Genomic DNA, 20,367 nt, shown 5'->3' with positions numbered 1-20,367 from the left:
TTAGGGTTCTGCATTTAGTGTTGCCTCCAAATGATTTTTCAGTTTCCTGCTTTGCCATCATGACTTCTAGTGCCTCCAATTTTTTCTCCATATTCTTTAAACTTTCAACCACTCCATTCTAATTGACATCAGCTTTATATGTATATGAACTAATATATTCATCAAGCCAAGCAAAGTATTTGCAATGTGGAACTGCGGTCTGCAACAAATATGAAACAAAACAAATATGTGATTGAAACAATATTGCATATGTACTATAATGACATCTAGGTGCTACAAATCTTTTTCTTGTCTTAGTTTGCTTTTTTTCCTATACTCCCATTTGAACCCAGAGTCAGACTCCAACATAAATTCTTCCTAGATTCACTGTTTTCCTCCACGGTTTGTGAAGAAGAGTCCCAGACTTCTATAGTCATAGTCTTCTTCAGGAGAAAAGCCCTTATCTTCACTGTACACACAATGAAGACAATGAAGAATATCCAGATGATAACACCTTTTTATGAAACGCAGCATTTCAACAAAGGTTTGGGGGGCGATTTGTCTCAATTATGAAGGAGAGAAACCCACATTGACAAGTTACTGACACATCAGCAAGTGACCTGCTTGGAACCAGTTGCAGGGACTGGAACGTACATATATCAACGTAGATAGGGACTGATTTGGATTTTTATATTTGTTAGGGGGTGCGAAGTCCATCGGGCAAATGGTTAAGGACTGGAAATGGCATTTACTCTTCATTTAAAATATATCCCCAACTACCATACAATTTCGGCAAAAATTCCACACAAAACTATGCCGCCATTAAATTAAAATGAACCGAATCTTCCTGGAAATTCATAGAACCGCCATGCACATGAGGTAGCTTTAATTTCAATCCTTTGTTTTTGAGACACTCTCACTCTTTCCAGTGAAGCAAGATCTCCTTCCAAGCCTCATTCACTAAGATTATCTTAATTTTAAAAAATCTTTTGATTTCTAACTTTCTAAATTATCCAAATGATTGCGAACTATAAATTGAACCATTTTCTTTTACCACGTTTGACACTCTCTTGGTCACACCAAGATTCAAAGAATGCTCACACTCTGTCGGTTTCACCCATTTAATTCCCCCCACCAATAAAAAATTTTAAATCACAAGTTAAAAACATAATCACAATGTAAAAACAAATGATCCCTATAACACCGTTACTTTTAACATCTCATGATCGTACTAAAAGTTCAGATGTTACTTATCACTAATCCTTTAATTTGATACTATATTTATTTAATATTGAGCCTTCACGAATATGAACCGAATCTTTAATTATGAAAGCGAAAAGTCTTTACTTTAAAATCTCATAATCTATCACATATTGTATCCACATAATAATAAATACATAAACTTATTCAAAACTTCTTAATATACAAGTCTTACCCCTCGAAAATCTCAAAATGACAAATGACGAGGGGTAAAATAAAATCTAAGACTAAATCAAATACAGAGAATGAAAACATATATATACATAAAGCTCCATAGTTCGATCGCGGCTTCATGCCAAAGCTTATTATAAGAAGGGTTCTTAGTAGAAGGTTTAAGGATTGTTATAAGAAGATACATTTAAAGAGAAGAATTGATTCCAAGGCAGTGATTATTGTTCATCCTTTGAATCTTTTTAAAGAAATATAATATTTAATTTTTTTAGAAATCTAAAACCTTTCTTTTCTTATAGAAAAAATTTTAATCAGTTTCCTAAACTATATGAATGACCAACTTAATTTTTCATACTTTACTAATACCTCAATCAGAAACCAATCACAACCCCCAACTCAAGCAACTCAACCAAATCAGCAATCAAACCATCACAACAGAAAAATAACCCTCAGCTTGACCACCACCAGCATGAGGGATCTCTCAGTTGCACACACATACAATAAAAACAAGAAAAATATCGATAGGATGCAAATACAGTAAGTAGGCCAAATAGCAGTAAGCATAGTTAAACAGATAGACAAACCAAAACAATGCACACCCCAGTAAAACATACAAATTCATATGATGTATGCCTGTCCTATGGCTAATGAGCTCATCTGTCAGTTATATAGCTAACCCGACATGTCCTGGTAGCTAACCATTGGACAGTCCCTCTGTAAGCGCATCCCCAAGCTCAATAATATTCATGAAAAAGATCTCAAGCTCATCCATGGGGAGAGACAAATCCCCAAGCTCAAATTCATATATATATGCATGCCCATGCAAGAATTCGGGGAGTTAAAGTACCCGGTCACATTTTACGTACAGAAGGTCAAGAATTTGTCTCAATTTTGTAAGTCTCATTTACTTTTAGTTCATTTTCATCATCAATTCATATCAGTTCATATCTCATTGAAACACCTCAAATTCATCATTTCTCATTATCACACCTATCATTCGGTTCATCAATAATTTAAACGCAAAACATAATTTATTCTTTTCTAAATAAATCAAACTTAAAACATATAATCTTTAAAACGAAATCTTTCTAAATAATCACTTCAACCGAACCTTTCTGATTTTTATAAAAATTTTGGCAGCATCTCCTCTAAAACTCGGACTTTACCACCCTTCTCGTGTCCCATCCAAACATTCCTCAAACCCTTCCCAACCAATTCCAAATAGTAACTCATTTCTAATAATCAAACTGTTTCCAATATCAAATCCTTTTCAAATTTGTTTTAAACCAAATTTCAATATAAAATCTTTTCTAATACCAAATTATTTTTCGAATTAAACTAAATTCTAATATTAAATCTTTTCAAAAGTCAACTCATTTTTAATAACTCAGAATATTCAACAATCTCAAACAGTAAATAATTCTACCAGACAAACAATCACAATTATCCAGAGCAACTCAATTCACTTCATAAGACTCTCATATTCACCAAACTATATTTTTGCATCAATATCGATTTATAACAATTTTTTAAAATAAAATGAGTTTAAGGAAAGGGCCCTACCTCGAATAGTCAAACCCATAATCAAACGCGTCAAAAAAACCCTTTTTCTCGGTCCGCAATTAGCGGCAGTTGCAATCACAGCCCCAAACCACTTTCACAACAACCACGGTAACTCTAAAAGCGATAAGAAACAACCAGAATTCGACCTTACATTACCAAAATCTCATAATTTTCACTAAACGCATAATATAACATATATACACTAGCTGTGAGGGTTTTAGAATAAAGATGCTTACTGTAATAAAGGAAAAACGTGGAAACAGAGCGGCAGTAACATCCATAGCACTTCTGGTGATAATGAAAAACCTTAATGGCAACGGCAGTGGATCCCGGTGAGGCAGCGTTGTTTTCTGGCGACAGAGGCAGCTTCTTCCTTTCCCATCCGTGACCAGCCTTGACAGTGGAGGAAGTTGGCAGCGATAACGACGGAACAGAATGAGGCAGTGACGACCAGACGTGCATCCTCCGTTCGCGATTCCACGACGGCGGCTCGAAATGGCAGTGCGACGGCGACGTGAGACAGCTTGGCGACGACTTCTTCTCTCTTCTCCTCCCTTCCCGTCGCAACTCTCCCCCTCTTCTTCAATGGCGACACTAGACGGTGGCGATAGCGAATTCGACGGCAACAGCGGTGCCAAGACGTGACGGAACAAAAACGACAATGGCTTCTCTCTCCTTGAACTCTACATGCCTCTCTCTCAATCTCTGCTCCTCGTGTGCGACGGTGACAGCGGCTCTCAGCCCCGCCGGCACCGTCCTTCCCCTCTGCTCTCTTCTCTGTTTCTCCTCCTTCCCACAGCTCTCTTGGATTCATCTCTCTCTTTTTCGTCAATTTCCCTTTCCTCATTTTTTCTTTCTCTTCTCTGTGATGTATTTGTGCTTGTGTTAAAAGTGTGTGTGTGTCCATGTGTGGGGTGTGGGGGTGGGAGAGATGAGTGGCAGTAAGGTGGTGGGGTAAAAGGGTTAGGGTTTTTAATTTGGGAATTAGGGTTTGCTTTTGGGAGAAATGTAAAATTAGGATTTTTTTTGGGTAAATTGGGATTTTCGTAATTTTAATTAAATTAGGGTATAGAGTATTAGTTAAAGATCTAATTTAATCCCTTAAAATTACTTTAAAAATATTATTTGATTATTAATTTGCTAATTGACTTTTAATCAAGTATTTTAATTTAAAATTAGAGATAATATAATTAATTTTCTTTGCTTATAAAAATTAAAGTATTAAATTCTAAAATCTCAATTATTTAAACTAAGTCATATAAAATTCTTATTTTTTTAAACTACTAAGCTTTATAGTTTAAATATAAAAAATTATTCAATAATTAGGAAATTAAGTAAAATTTCTATTTTAATTATTAGAACTTGAGTTAATTACTTTTAATAAAATAGTTTATGAAAATAAAGTCTTTAATAAATAAATAAATTGAAATTAGTTCATAATAAGATTTTTCCGAAACTTCTGGGTCTTACATCCTACCTACCTTATAAAAGTTTTCGTCCTTGAAAATTAAAGTAATAGATAAGATATTACATAGTTTTAATACTTTTCTTTTGAATACTTTTTAAAAAAAAGGAGTTTTGGCATATATATAAATTTTTAAATACCGGATAAGCCATAAAACTTAGATAGAAGGGAAGAGTGTGGTGTAAAGCAAAAGTTATAAGTTTTTTTTTTCGAATGGAAAGCTCAACACAGTAAAATAGAGCAAATAGGATCATCCAACAAGCCAAAAATATTAAAATAAAATTAAAGCTAAACAGCTAAGAACTAGAGCAACTCCACAAGATCGATCCCTAAGTCATCTCCGGCATAGCCATCAACAACAAAAAGGATCCACACAACTCCACTCATTAGCGCTAAGGAACGTCATGTTGATAACTTCTTCAACGCCTTTGTTGGTATTCTGAAAAATCCTCCTATTTCTTTCCAGCCAGATGTTCCAAAGGATTGCACAGAAACACCTCAACCGCTGCCTTTGAGTCTCCTTATTACGCGGTTCCTCTGTCCAGCTCAAAAAGTGCTCTTTCAACGTCCCCGGAAAAGACCATTGTCTGTCAAAAGCTGATATCCAAGCATTCCACACCTGCCACGCAAAGGTACAACCTAGAAATAAGTGATGTACATTTTTCACATCATTATTACATAATACACAAACATTATCTTCCTGGGTGATGATACCAAATCGGCTTAGCCTTTCCTTAGTATTCACTCGGTCTATCAGCACAAACCAAGCAAATAGCTCCACTCTCGGTGGCACCAGACCTTTCCAAATACTCTTAGTAAAGCTGAAACTGGTTATCTCCTGTGGTAGTATTTCCTCTTGCCATACCTGCACAAATGAGTTAGTTGAAAAAACACCTTGCCTATCATATTTCCATACCACCCTATCCTCTCTGTTTTGTACTAGCCTCACCGGTCTCAAAACCTCATGCAATTGGTCCAGAAGTTCCATTTCCCATTAGAAGAGCTCACGCCTCCAATGGAAATTTCAGATCCACTCTAAACCATCCCAAAACCCACAAACCCCAATAACAGATCCCTCCTGGTTTGAAACAGAGAAGATCCTCGGGAACCGATCTTTTAGAGCTCCACCGAGAGGTTACATGGTGTCAACACTTTACCAAAATTTGAAAAACACAATAGGGTACAAAATTTCAAAATAGGTGTTTGCAAAAATAATGTGATCGATAGGGCAATGCTCTTGTTCCCTTAACTAATCGATCACTAGGCGCTTTCCAACTTGCTCATAACTCCCCAAGAACATTCTTACTCCATAATTTCATGGTTCCATTCTATTTCTCACATCCGATTACATCCATGATAATAACTAGTTTTCACATCAACCCTCAAGGTTTCAACTTTCCCAACTGTACTTTATCAAAATGTTCCATCCGAAAGTTCTCAACCTCATCATTCATTCAACTTCATCAATCACTTCGTAACCTCACTACCGGTCACGAGTCTAATATAAAAAAAACTCTTTCGCATAAAATAAGGCTCCACAACATCTTGTGACATTACACACTTATAGCTTCACCTTCTGCATCCACCAACCATGTCTTAAGAACTAACGTATCGCTTGTTATATCTAAAGATCGCACGTGACATTAAAATAAATCTTGAGTTTGCTCAGCAGGATACAAGATTTTAGAAAGGAATAACAAGCGACAAGGACAAAAATTTTCCTTCAAGAATCTTGGAGGATATTTAGGTACATAACCAAACAAGGATATGCATAACAACGACAACGAATTCTCTCTCCTTGAACTTTGCGCGCCTCTCTCTCACTCTTTGCTCCTCGTGTGCAACGGCGACAGTGGATCTCAGCCCCGCCGGCGCCGTCCTTCCCCTCTGTTCTCTACTCCGTTCTCCTCTTTCTCACAGCTCTCTGGGATCCCTCTCTCTCTTTTTTCGTCAATTTTTCTTTTCCTCTTTTTTTTTTCTTTCTCTTCTGTGTGATGTGTGTGTGCTTGTGTTAAAAGTGTGTGTGTGTCCGTATGGGGGGGGTGAGAAAAGTGGGTGGCAGTGAGGCGGTGGCGTAAAAAGGTTAGGATTTTCAATTTGGGAATTAGCTAAGGTTTGCTTTTGGAGGAAATGTGAAATTATGAATTTTTTTGGTAAATTGGAGTTTGTAATTTTAATTAAATTAGGGCATATAGAGTATTAGTTAAAAATCTAATTTAATCCCTTAAAATTCTTTTGAACATATTATTCAATTATCAATTTGCTAATTGACTTTTAATCAAGTATTTTAATTTAAAATTAGAGATAATATAATTAATTTTCTTTGCTTATAAAAATTAAAGTATTAAATTCTAAAATCTCAATTATTTAAACTAAGTCATATAAAATTCTTATTCTTTTATAACTACTAAGCTTTATAGTTTAAATATAAAAAATTATTCAATAATTAAAAAATTAAATAAAATTTCTATTTTAATTATTAGAACTTGATTTAATTACTTTTAATAAAATAGTTTATGAAAATAAATTTTTTAATAAATAAATAAATTGAAATTAGCTCATAATAAGATTTTTCTGATATTTTTGGGTCTTACAATTCCCATCTCTTCCTCTAGGCCACACAACATACAAGTTATATGATTTTCAGTCAAAACCTTTATACTAACTAACCTCTCCATAGTGTTCAACTTGTCTAGAATCACAAACCATCCTAGCAATTCTACCCTTAGCGGAATAATACTTCTCCAGATATTATCAAAGGTATGTGTTGAATCCGTCCATCCTAGCTTTTTTGCTATTGTTGCATTGGCAAATGATTTGACTGAGAAATTACCATCTTCTGAAAAGTTTCAAATAATATTGTCTTGCGTACCTGCATTTAAATGCACTATTTGCAATAAAATATGTAAATTTTCACAGAGTATACATTTTCACTCAAAGAAATTTCTTTTCCATCTTAAATTTCAATACCAAGACATTCTATCCCAGAAGCAATACACTCCGCTTGCCTGGGAGGAGATGACATACAATCTAAAAAATTTCTCTTTAAGCTTAGTTTCACCAAGCCATGTGTCGGTGAGTTTTAGCTTAGGCCTCGCTAAATCAGGTTCCGTATACGCCTTGTACGGAGTCAAGTGGTTTCACAAGGTGTTGGTGACGCGTGTTACAATTTTTTTGAAATCTGACAAATAGTACATATCCTCTCAACTAGCTAATTGTTGAAGAAGTTTTTGGTGAAATAGTGATACATTCCCCACATTTGGGTTCCTATGTAATTACTGAAAATGTGGATATGTGAAGTTAAATATAGAAATAATTTTTTGTGGATGGACTTTTTTAAGGAATGTAATTTGGGCTGGGGCTTATTCTCATTTGTAGGCTAGTAGTTGTTAGCCCATTAGTAGTTGGATAATGATTTTTGTTCACCTTTATTCAACTTCTAACCCGTTAACACTCTAACCCATTTAGAATTTCAAAAGGAATCCATTTCAAGTGAAAAAAATTGAAGCCTGAACTAGACAATAACCTCAATCCAAAATATATATTGTGTGCCTGGTGATGGTTTTATACTGGGTTTGTACTACTTGAGAAATATGGAAGATTGCATGAAGCGTTTTCTCTTCTTTGCCGTTACAAAGGGCCATGTCCCTGGTGTGTACACTAGCTGGGAGGAGGCCAATGAACAAGTTTTAAACTTCATCTATCCAGAATTTCATTGTTTCAATAGCTATGAACAAGGCACATTATGCTTTAAAGCTAGAATGTATATGATTTCCTCAGAGAAAGCTGCGACGTCTGAACTGAGTGGAAACTCACGAGAAGCATCTAGTCAAAAGCTTCCATTGTTATGTGGTGGAGCACGTAGGCGTCCTGTTGTGACATGTAAGGACTATAATTAAATTTTTTGCTAAGGTCCCCATCCTTCCTCCTTTATTTTAGATGTATCGTTATTTTTTTTTGTTTCACTGGCAGGGATTTCGGTAATTCCCGGGGAGGTGTTGAACGGTGACTTTGCCATTGTTAGTGATATGGAAGAGTGGCTGTTGAAGGCCTGCTACGAGGCTAAAATTCCTGGTCCTTGTTTCTTTATACAAGAACGTTTCTTGAGAGATGACGGTCCGTACTTCGAGTTCACTGTGGTTGTTCCCGGCGACCCATTTGAGATTCCACTTTCTGTTAAGGGGCGGTTTTCTTTTAATGAGAAGGCTGCAAGAGAGGATGCTGCACTCGAGATGCTAGACCGCGTGGTTGAGTTATCTGGAAAGGAGATCCACGACTTTAATTACTCAAAGGTGAAATTTCTTCGTGACTCAAACTCTGCACTTCGTGCTAAGGTTGGTCAGTTGGAGGATGCTTACGAGAAACTCATGGCTAGATATGAATCTCTTCTAAATGACCACATTGAAGGACAATCACCTTGAGACCGTTTCGAAATTTAGTTAGTGTTGATAATGTTTTTATGTGTTGTTTTAGAATGTTTTGTTATTTCCTAATTGGTTGTTGTTTTAGTATGTTAATTTAAGTGGTGTATGTTTAAATTAAATATCTCTGTATTTTTAGTCTGCCGCGATTTTTATTGGAACTTTAAGTAATGTCTTGTTCCAGTGTACAAGCTTTTAATGCAAATGAACCATTATCATTTTGTCAACTATAACTCTGACTTTTATGTAAAGGTTGTTCTGTAACATTGTGGGTGAAGAGGATTTGTCATTTTGTGTTAGGTGATTTTGCCAGCCAAGGATAGATTTATTTAATGCTGTTTGAAAGTATGAGAGAAAGTTTAGGTACTTGATATATTCATTTAATGTCATTTTGTTGTTTTCGTCACCTAATAGAAGTTATTGTAGTGAAGTTAGAAAACTTGTTTTTTTGGAGTTTTAGTTTATCCTGGTGCAATTAGGGTTGTTTATTGTTAGTCACGCTAGACAATAATCCAACGCTAAAAATGAATACATGTTGAAGAAGATGTAGCAACTAGTAAGTCAAACATTGGAAATAAGAAATTAAAAGTTTAGCCCCTTATCAGAGCCAGATAAAGTACAAAAATGCTAATGGCCATGATAGCAATAGCAGGATGCGGGTTGCATCTCTCTGACTTTGGTGTGCAGTGGTTCACGTCCCCAAGTTCGGCTACTTCCAGCGTGTGTTGGTGATGCTGAGCTTGTTTTTGCATAGGCATGGGTACATCGTGGACCAGTGGTGGGGGTGTCAAGGCAGTAGGTGCATGATTAGGAGACAACAACTGTTTGGAGTCATCGTGTAGTACAACCTCTCCGTGAACGAAGAGGTTGCCAGTGAATATCTACCATGCCATAAGTGCATCTTGAAAGTTTCTATAGGATTGGTGGAGGTTGCCTGAAAATTTATCAACTTGCAATTGGCAAGCAGGCCAGTTGTCATAAATTCCAGGCACTCTGCCTTTGAAAACAGCATAGAATTTCTTTCTTAGAGTAACCATGTCACAATAGTAAGATCTTGTAGGAGTGTTGAGGTTGATATGAGTTGTGAGATAGCTTCCTGGAGGGGTTTATATAGCTCAATTTGAGGCAGTTGTTAGTTAGGTTATTCAATGGGGCAATCAATATTGGTGTTTATTTTTCCAACGGTTGCTGAGATTTGGAATAAATGAAACTAACGTAGTACCATGACCCAAGTAAGTAAATGACTATGGACCCATATTGGCCAGGAGAAAATCTTTGTCAATTGTGCCAGCATTTATCAAATATCCAAATATTGGTTTCAGTAAAATAATTTTTGTTAGATTCTTTTTCTTAAATAAAATCTCCTAAAACAATTTTTAAAACGTGAATTGCGTTTTCTTAATAATATATAAATTGTCCTAAAGTTTTAAGATGTAATTTGAAATATTATGTACATCTATATGTTTTGTATATTTAAATTTCAAAATTTTAAAATAATAAAAATAAACTTATTTATAAATTTTCAATTTAAAATTAATACGAGGACATTAATTTTTTAATTTAAAATTATTGATTTTAAATGGTTAATTTTTTTTAAACCAAATAAACATAACTAATCATATGAGTACAATAATATGACTACGTTTATTGTTATCAAATTTAATTTAAATTTAAATTTAAATTGTATCTATTTAAATTTTAACTTAAAAAAATAAAAATATACCTTTTATATTTTCAATTATTGATTGCATTAGAAAGAACAAATTAAGTAAAAAAAGTGTACTGACAAGTTATAATAAAAAATTTCTAAATTTGAATACATACATTTAAAAAAGGAGTTAAAAAATATAATTTTGCATAAGTAAATGTAATTTAGATAAAGAAGTGGGATGTGTGATATACTTTAATATTGTAATTTTCGATATTTTTTAAAACTATGAGAAGTACATAAATTGGAGGATTTGATTTGTGTTTTAAAAAAAAATTTGGGTACACAAATTGGACCGTCCCATTTATGTTTAAAAAATAAAAAAATTTGGAGATAAACAAATCGGAGGGTCTAATTTCAAATCTCTAAATTAAAATCCAGATTTTATTTGGTCATATAATTTTTTTAATCAATTTTATTGATGCATATTTTTTATATTTATTTGTCTTTGTATAATTTTTAATTATTATTATATAATTTCAGTTATTTATTCCATTAAAAAAATCGAATTAAATAAAGAAAAAGAGCATCAATTTGTATGGTATCAATTTTAGGAAAATCAAATAATTTTAGATTGTGTTTATTTTATTTAAGTAAAAATTAAAACCTTTTTATTATTGTTTTTACGCGGGAAGTTGTTAAAAAAAACACTATAAATGTATCGTTCCTCAGTTTTCAGTTGCCCATATTCGTTCGCATAATATCCATTTCTTCGAGCCTCCCATAATGCACTAATCAAAGCGCTGCTTTGCTGTTGAGACCCAAGTTATGAAGGAAGTTATCATGAATCCTAATGGTCTGATCCAACCACCGGTTGGTCTGCTGAGATCTTTTCGCATGACCGTGATGAGCCTGCTAGTCCAAATGTGGTCTGGCCCTGTGACGTCCCTCATCAGGAGCAATTGAGGGAAGAAGTGGTTGGTCATGAATGTCCTATATTGGTAGCTCAGGACTCTGATAATGGTGACAATCCCCAATGGCATGGAACTGCACCTGTTGTGAATCGGAGGAGGCTATTCAACTCACCTGCTTTGTGAGTGATGACATGTCATCATGTCATATTTTTCTATACTTTTTCATACAAGAAATTGATGATTAGTGCTTAAACATTGCATTCTTTTGTGCTTAATTGGTATATTTCTTTGATCTTTGAATTTTATAAATCTTGTAGGAAATAAGAAGAAAAAGAAGCAAAAAGCACAAAATAAGCTAAAAAGAAAAAAAAAGAGTTGGGGCACACTTTGAAGTTGGAGCACACTTTGGAGCCTTAGGCCACGCTTTTAAAAGCGTAGCCCATGACCAAATCAAGGAAGCTTGACAATCAGCACTCAAAGCTCGGTTAACTAAGTGAACCTAGCTTTATCGTGAAAAATTTGGCTTGGAAGCAAGAATTTTCGCTAAGTTAAACTTGGGCGCTCACAGCATGACCATGCCTCCTTCAAAGAGTCATAACTTGAGCTACAGACGTCCAATTGATGTGCTTCTAGTTGCGTTGGAAAGCTGACATTAAGAGCTTTCCAATGATATATAGTAGTTCATATTTGGCATGAAATTGAGGTACAAGTAAAAGGCATCTTTAAGGACCAAAAACAAGTAAAAATAAAACAAAGTGGCTTCACCAAGGCTCGAAGGGGGAGACATAAGGAAAGCAAAAATTGGAAGGCCAAGGCCCATGAAAGCTCAGTTCACTTTCCCAACTTAGCTTTGTCGTGCTCTCCCACTCAAGAAAATGCAAGGAAAAGGCTCACAAAAGTGCTTCCACCAAGGTTCGAACAAGGGAGCTTACACTCAAGCCAAAGGCGCTACCAAGGCACACAAAGGAAAGCTCAGTTCACTTTCCTAACTGAGCACTACTCCCCCAGGCACTCCAACAATGTGACACGGGCAAGGATCAAAGGGGGCAGCAACAAGGAAGGCTTGGTGCGCACAAATTGGCACGCCACAAGCAAATGGAGAGCTCAGTTCACTTCTTCAACCGAGCATGATACTGGGAGTAGCATCCATGGTCCAAAATTCAATTAAAAATCAAATTGGATTCAATTCTTCACCAATTGAACCAAGGCCAAATGGACCCATCTCTCTTCAAATCCAAAACAAGCAAAGCCCACATCATTACTCAAAGGCACAAGAACAAGTTAGAATAGGAATTTCATTTAATTGTAATTTGTTTTCAATTACATTTTCATTTTGTAAAGCCTATATAAGGCATCATTTTCATCTTTGTTAGGAAGGCTGGCTCCACTAGGGAGCATTAGGATTAGAGAGCTCTCTCTCTTTTAGTTTTCTTTTCTTTGTTTTGAATCTTGGGTGGAGAATTGAAGGAATTCTGTTTCATTCTCCCTCTGAGATTTCTCTTTGTTTGTCTTGCTGCATAATTTCAGTAAATTGCAATTTGAATCAAAGTTCTCTTACTACTTTCATCTTTATTTCTTTTTCAATCTGCCTGCTGTTGAATCAAGGAAGGGCTTGAGATCTAGACTTGTTTTCTAGTCTCTTTGATTCCCTGAGATCTTCAATTTTATTTTGCAATTGAGCTGCGCTCTTGGCTACTCTTCTGTTTCATTGAAATTGTTGATTCCTCTTCTGGATTTTCATGAATGATCTAAGTTCTTGCTGTTTTGATTCTTCAACACCTGTACATTTCTGTTTTGATATTAAATTGATCTGTTTCTGAATTTCATAATCTGAGAGCTCTTTAGTTTAATGCACTTTACATCTTTTAGTTCTATTTTAATTTCCAGCACTCCAACTCCTTTATTCTTCCTGCAATTTAATTTTCTGTAATTGATCTGAGTTCTAAATTACTGCTTCTTTAATTTCCAGCACCCACTCCCCTTTACATTCACTGCAATTTACATTTCTTGTCATTTAAGATTCTGTCAATTCACATTTCTTGTTCTTTAAGTTTTCTGCCCATTTACTTTCTGTAACTTTAAATTCACTGCAATTTACTTTCTGTCAATCAATTTCACTCAAATAATCAATGTTAGCTTGACTAAACTAATCACCCACTAAAGTTGCTTGATCCATCAATCCCTGTGGAATCGACCTCACTCTAAGTGAGTTATTACTACTTGATGCGACCCGGTATACTTGCCGGTTAGATTTGTGTGTTTGGAAATTCATTTTTCCACAAAAACACCATCAGTGAGCCAGTGAATTTGCTCCAGCTAAGCGGTCTAAAGTGAACTCAACTTCGAATACAACACGCGTAAGCAATTTTCTTTTCGCCACTAGCGCAGTAGAGTTTAGCAAACTGACGCTTATGTATATTGATGTCACAGAGATCATTGAAAATTAGATTCAAGCCTACATATGATATGGACTTAAACCAAGCAGACACCCTTCTATTTAATTTCTTATTTTCCGATGGACACTCGCCAGAGTATGCGTCCATGCATTTATCTAACCGTTATTTGTTTTTTTTTTTTACTTATTTTTCTAACAAGTAGGGCAATGGATCTTAGCTTGTTTGTAAAATAATAGGATGTCCTTTTATTTAGTGAAACCATGGTGAGGATGCATCAGTACGGGCTCACATTGCATGATATCCAGTCACTCATACCTGGACGACCTATTGACGGCAAAGTGGTCGAAATGGTAGTCGTTAGAAATGCTTGTTTCATACAACACCTTAAGCACCCATTTTTCTGGTGCCTCCCACCATCATTCACAGTAAGTGTCTATGTTTACAAATATTTCATCCTCAAGTAGTTCACATTGCTTCATGTGATTGATTTGTGTATGGTGCACTTATAGGATGATATAATGAAGGATGTTGGCACTCCGGAATTAGCAGACTGTTACGTGCCCTTTTCGATAAAACCAAGTAGATTTATTTCGCACGCATGTGAGTTATTAGGGTTAACATTAGTTGTATTGTTTATATGGTGCTATCATTGGTAGAAGGTACCATTCTTCTTACGGTATTTAATTTGCAATAGATATTCATTCGCATCGAAGACATTTTCATGCATTGGTATTGCATGGTGGTAGACTTTGGGAACATGACTATCTACCATCTGGACTCTTATCTAGATCCTAATATGGTTCACGACAGGGAGCAACTTATCCGAAAGATTGTAAGTAAACCCAAATAGTTCACGACTTCCATTTGTTTTTGTGGAAATGCATGCTCATTTGAAATGATGGTGACCTTTTTAGATGGGTAAACTACACGAAATTATGACTTTTGAGACATACGGACATCTTCGGAGGTATATTCCAGGAGATCTTACGGATTGGCCTGTTAGAAGAGGCCAAGGAGTTCCAAACTGCAACACAAGGTAATATATACAGTAATCATGCAATGTTATGGCCTACAATGTAATACTTATACGTTAAAAAGTTTATCCATTTCAGTGATAGCTCAGGTTCGTGGGTTATCTCCTGGCTTAACTCGGATGGAAAGTTTAATGCTTCAAACATCAGCGGGATGGTGAGTGTATACCAATTAAATATAATGTTAACTATTATAACATTGTTGGTTTATATGTAAAATTATCCATTTGATATCAACTTGGACAGCTTGAAGATTCTAACATAAGAGGGTTGACTGTGATATCTCTTGTTGCCAACACCATGGCCAGCACCGTGAGGATCAGGGCTAGACAGTGGAAAAGACATTCCGTCGTATGAAACTGCAACAAAGAAAGAGTTCAATGGGGACACATCAGTAAGGATCATGGTGAAGTAGATCCTAGGTCTCATGATAGCCTATAAGCTCATGAGAGAAATAAGGTTGTTAGGGTCTGTATATGTCATTGTCAGCAGTTATTTTGTTTTGTTCTTGAACATTAAATTTCCTTTATCTAGATAGTTTACGCCTTTGCATGAATTGTCCCTTAGTTATAAATTTAATATCTATGTTATCCTATATGTGGTTCACTTTATATGTGGGTCACTATGTAAATTAATACTAATTTTATGGTTTAAATGACATGTTGACCTTGTAAATTTAACTTGAGAAGGATAAACAAATGCAAACATGACCATTACGTTATCTATTAACATTAATTTGATTTCCTAGCATGGATAAAATATATAAATATAAAATATACAAATATAAAATATATAAATTATTTTATCTAAACAAATGCAAACATGACCATTAATTTAATTTTGTATATTTAAATAATAAATATAAGATATACGAATATATAAATTATTTGATCTATTAAGATCAATTATCATGCTTTAAAATTTTTATAATGCAAAAAAAATATATTAAGTTATTATTGTATAAAAATTTGCTAATCCATAATTTCACAAAAACATGAAAATAAATATAAAAAATAAAAATCAAAGATTAATACTTTTTATATAATAATAAATAATATTAGTTTTTAATTTTTTTTAGCGATTCACTATTTTATTGACTAGTTACTGATTAGGAATAAAATTAATTTCCTAATAAAAAAGAATAAAGTACTACACTACTATCTCATAAATTAATTTTAATTAATAGTTGTAGCATTAGTTAGTCATTTTGGTGCAAGGCATATGATTCCTAATAAATTTAAATTGGAATAGTTTTCGGTTTAACATACCATTAATCCATCAAACATGTTATCATGGTTAAATTGAAAAATTCAAAAGTCAAAGACGTAACCTTTGTACTTCACCTAATCGCTGCCAATAGATGCAACAACATTATCGTACCATCTTGTTGATAAGGCGCCAGATTCGAAATGTTGTTGCTGTCATATTTGATATTCCGAGGTGCTCCTCGATATGTGATAAGATTCAGGTTTAATCTTCCCAGCTTAGTAACGTTGACGGTGCTGGTGTTGACCTATTTAAAAAGTTACTAGACACCTGCATTTTGCATAATAACAGAATTGCGTCAACGATATATGTTTCTCCACCTTTGCTGGATTCTAATCGTGGTAATGGCAATGACCATCTGTGTGATGAGACAAGTGATATTTGGTGATGCGAGCCCTTGCTTTTCTAGGAACACTTTAAAAGCACCGTTGGAGTCATAGAAGAGGCACGAAAGCTAAGCCATTCTCCAATTTCTAATGTCGTCCTGCCAAGAAAGCGATTATGCAAACGTGAAGGACCAAATTCCACAAATCGATAGAGACATGGCCGACAAGGGTTCACTTCCTTCGAAAAAAGAGTTCGACCCTACGCACCTGATGACAAAAAGTCCTGGTGGAACTACCTTAACACAACCATCCAGGTTGTGAGTATCGGTTTGTCTCTTTATGAAAAACTTGGCATGTAACGTTTAAGCATTGCATCCTCGTTTAACCTGTATACCAATGTATTCTTTGTAGAGCCAAGTAACTTGTAATAGCTTATCATCCGTCAACGCTTTGACCGCTGCAGTGGACCACCTAACATCAAAGGTAGAAGCATGTGAAAGGCGGCAACTTGAGCGCGACTCAGCTATCGATGTTATGCGTTCTATTCCTCTCAGTATCCAAGCTAGTGTCACAAATAAGATTGCAATAAAGAAGGAGTATTCAGATGTTACCAAAAATTTATGTGCAACAACAACACCTAAGAGGAAGGCAGACAGTCAGAGCTATGATAATATCGACAACTTCAACACAACCATTCGGGTACCAATATCCATCCTTGATGATGACGAATCAGCGGCAAACCCACCGAAAAGGCCAACCAGCAGCCACAATAGAAACCAAAAGAGTGCCGGCCAACAAGGTTCATTCAAGGTATGGTGATGTCTAGGCTACAGTTACGTAATATTTAGGTTAGAAAGGTTTTTTCCCTTGGTGAAATGGTTGACTTTGGTTTTTGTCTTTTCTGGCCTTTTTTATTAATGAAAAATTTAATTAATTATATTTTTTCAGATGTTAAAGGATTTTTTTCTTTTTATTTTTTATTTTTTTCAATATTATTGAATACATAATTTGTGCTTGATCTAGATTCAGATCACTTTTACTTCATAGATTCAAAGCCAACTTGACAATGACTTTTTTGATAATTTTTTGGGTACGGGGAAAAGCTATGATACATGGTTTATTTATAAGGCCTATTAAGGGTGTGGCTGAGCCACTATCCGGATTAGAATCCAAATTGTAATGCTATATTGTCTTACAAAAAGTTGTGAGGAAAAAAATTACAAACAAAAATAATATTTTATTGAACAACCATGCTCTACATTGGAACACTAATCCATAATAACTTATTACAGACAGCAGCAGAGGTTGTGGCACACAAAGAGACGAAACTGATATCCACCCAAGGGAAGCATTTCACCCGCTCAATTGGAGCCTCACAAAATACTCGTGAAAGTTTGTATGGATACCCAACAATGATGTCCAAGAATAACTACGGGTGCACCTCTGCAAATTTGCTAAGAACGGGTTCCATTGGTGGGAACTCAAAATTTCCTGGACTAGGACCTGCTGATCTAATACAGGGGTTTCCAGTGAACCCACCTCTAGTAGGTCATCTAAATGGACCACGGCCGTGGCCGTCCACCTCTGTTAGATTGTTTGGCAGTCTGATGAACATAATGTGCTTGGATGCCTTCTCATGGGTTCCGGTGGACCAGCGATTACTGAAGCCAATGGACAACAAACTCACTGAATTGCAGAGAGCAGTTCCTGCATATGCCTTTAACACAATGGGAGACCCCATGTAAGTTTCGATCGCGAAACTCTTTGATTACGATGCTTGTTTCTGACCTGTATTTATTTGGCATCTAATTTGTTAAGTTGAGATTCACACACTACCTTGCATGGAAGAACTGGTTAGGTTTGGACATTTTGTCTTGCAGTACCACAACATACTCACCCTCCAGCCCCCTTAAATGCCAAACGATAACATTTTTGAAATGTTAGCCTTACGGCTAAGTTTAGCCACTCGCGGAAACGATGGGGTAGAATTCTGGACCTTGCCTCCTGGATTCACGGTAAGTCGGCCAATGACACAGTAAAATGTGTGATATAATTTTCTTTATCGATGATTAACAACAAGGAGAGATGGATGAGGCCCTCTAATAGCCTCAACTATGTAAGTTGTTGCCGCAGTTATTGTTATTGGCAAATACTTAAATCAATTCATGCCTCACAATTGTTGGTATTCTTTTAAGTTTATATCCCCGTAAAGGATGCATGTGGACACTGGTATCTGGCAGTTGTAGCATTTCGAGAGCAAATCTTGTATCATTTGGATGCTAGTATGGATGAAGAGGGGAGTGTTAGTAGGAAACTATTCATCAGAAACCTGGGGAGGTCCTTTCTCGATTGGTAGCTACTGGGGAGTATTCACCCCCCATTAGCTAAGAAGGCCGAAGAGATTACCTGCTTCAGCATTGCTAGTGCAGATGGCCTACCTGTAGGACAGGCAAGGTAAACTATTTATGTTTATGCAAAATGTTTTCCTGCTATTTGCTAGTTATTGATTGGCTCAGTTACTTAACTTTTTATGTCCATTAGGGAAGCATGTGCAATCTGGATACTCAGTTGGATGGCTATGGCTGGCGCTTTCCAACATAATATGCTACCTTGTATAGACGAAAAAGTAGTGAGATTGCACACATCATTAGGTCTGTTGATGTCACCTGCCAACGAGGCTGCTGAATGGATCACTACTTGTGTCCCTGGACCTTGAGTACCATGGACATGGCCGACCACTTACCTTTTGAACCTTAATTCTGAACTCAAATGTTGGTTATTTTGTTGTGCACGTAGTAGTGTGTTATGTTAAGGTATTCTATGGTTATGCTTCTGTTGAGAATATTTGTCTTGTATTAAGACTTTTAAGGTCGGTTATTAAGACTCTTTGATGTTTTATTTAATTTCTAAAATTTAGATAGAATTTGATATTCTATTATCTGAGGATGATTTAATTATTTAGTAGTAATTTTTCATAAAACTTTTCAAGTTAATGTTAAACAAATTAGATATTCCTAATTCTATATAATATACAATAGTAATTATGTAACTTTTATATTAATAATTGCCTAATTTTTTTTAAGGACAAATTTAGTGAGTTTTGTTGACATCTATTTATATTAGGTGTATAGTGTATACTTAAATATTTTACTGGCAAGCTAATAACATAATTACAGTTATTGATTATTCTTATTAATACAAGTACATTCATTTAAAATTAATACAAGTATATTAATTTTTTTAATTTAAAATTATCGATTTTAAATGGTAAATTTTTTTTGAAACTGAATAAACATAACTAATCATATGAGTATAATAATATGACTACGTTTATATTTTAGGAAGACCAAATTAAGTTAAAAAAGAGTACTCACAAATTATAATAAAAAAGGTTCTAAATGTTAACACATAAATTTAAGTTTCTCTAAATGCAAATGCTATGGCATTCCCCTCTTACTCTAAATACTCCATAGTCTCTAATTTGCCGTAATGGGAAGCAAAGCCTAATGCCAAGTGAACATAAACATCCAGGTTATTCCTTTGTGCAATCTCCATAGTTTAGTAGACTTATTATACAAAAACTTTAAATAAGCAAATCATCTATAAAAAATTAAATTTAAGCAATTCACTTTCTCACTAATCATGGCAAGAAAAGTTGGCTGCTTTCAACATTGGAAAATCATTAATTGATGAATTTAGGATAAAAAAAGTGAGTAAAATAAATATTAGTCACCTGCAACAATATTCTCGCACCAGTTCTATACTAAAATGGGCATACACATGAACTAAAGTAACAACATAATTATAAGTGAAAGCTCACGACAACAACCATAACGTTAAAACCACCAATACTAAAGTGAAATGAGAATCATCGGTAGGCTGCTTTAAGGTTGCGAACTGAAATATGGGTCTGAGACAGGGATCTCC

The sequence above is a fragment of the Arachis stenosperma genome, chromosome 2 (assembly GCF_014773155.1).
Source record: "Arachis stenosperma cultivar V10309 chromosome 2, arast.V10309.gnm1.PFL2, whole genome shotgun sequence".
Classification (NCBI taxonomy): Eukaryota; Viridiplantae; Streptophyta; class Magnoliopsida; order Fabales; family Fabaceae; genus Arachis; species Arachis stenosperma.
Note: the sequence above shows the minus strand (reverse complement) of the source record.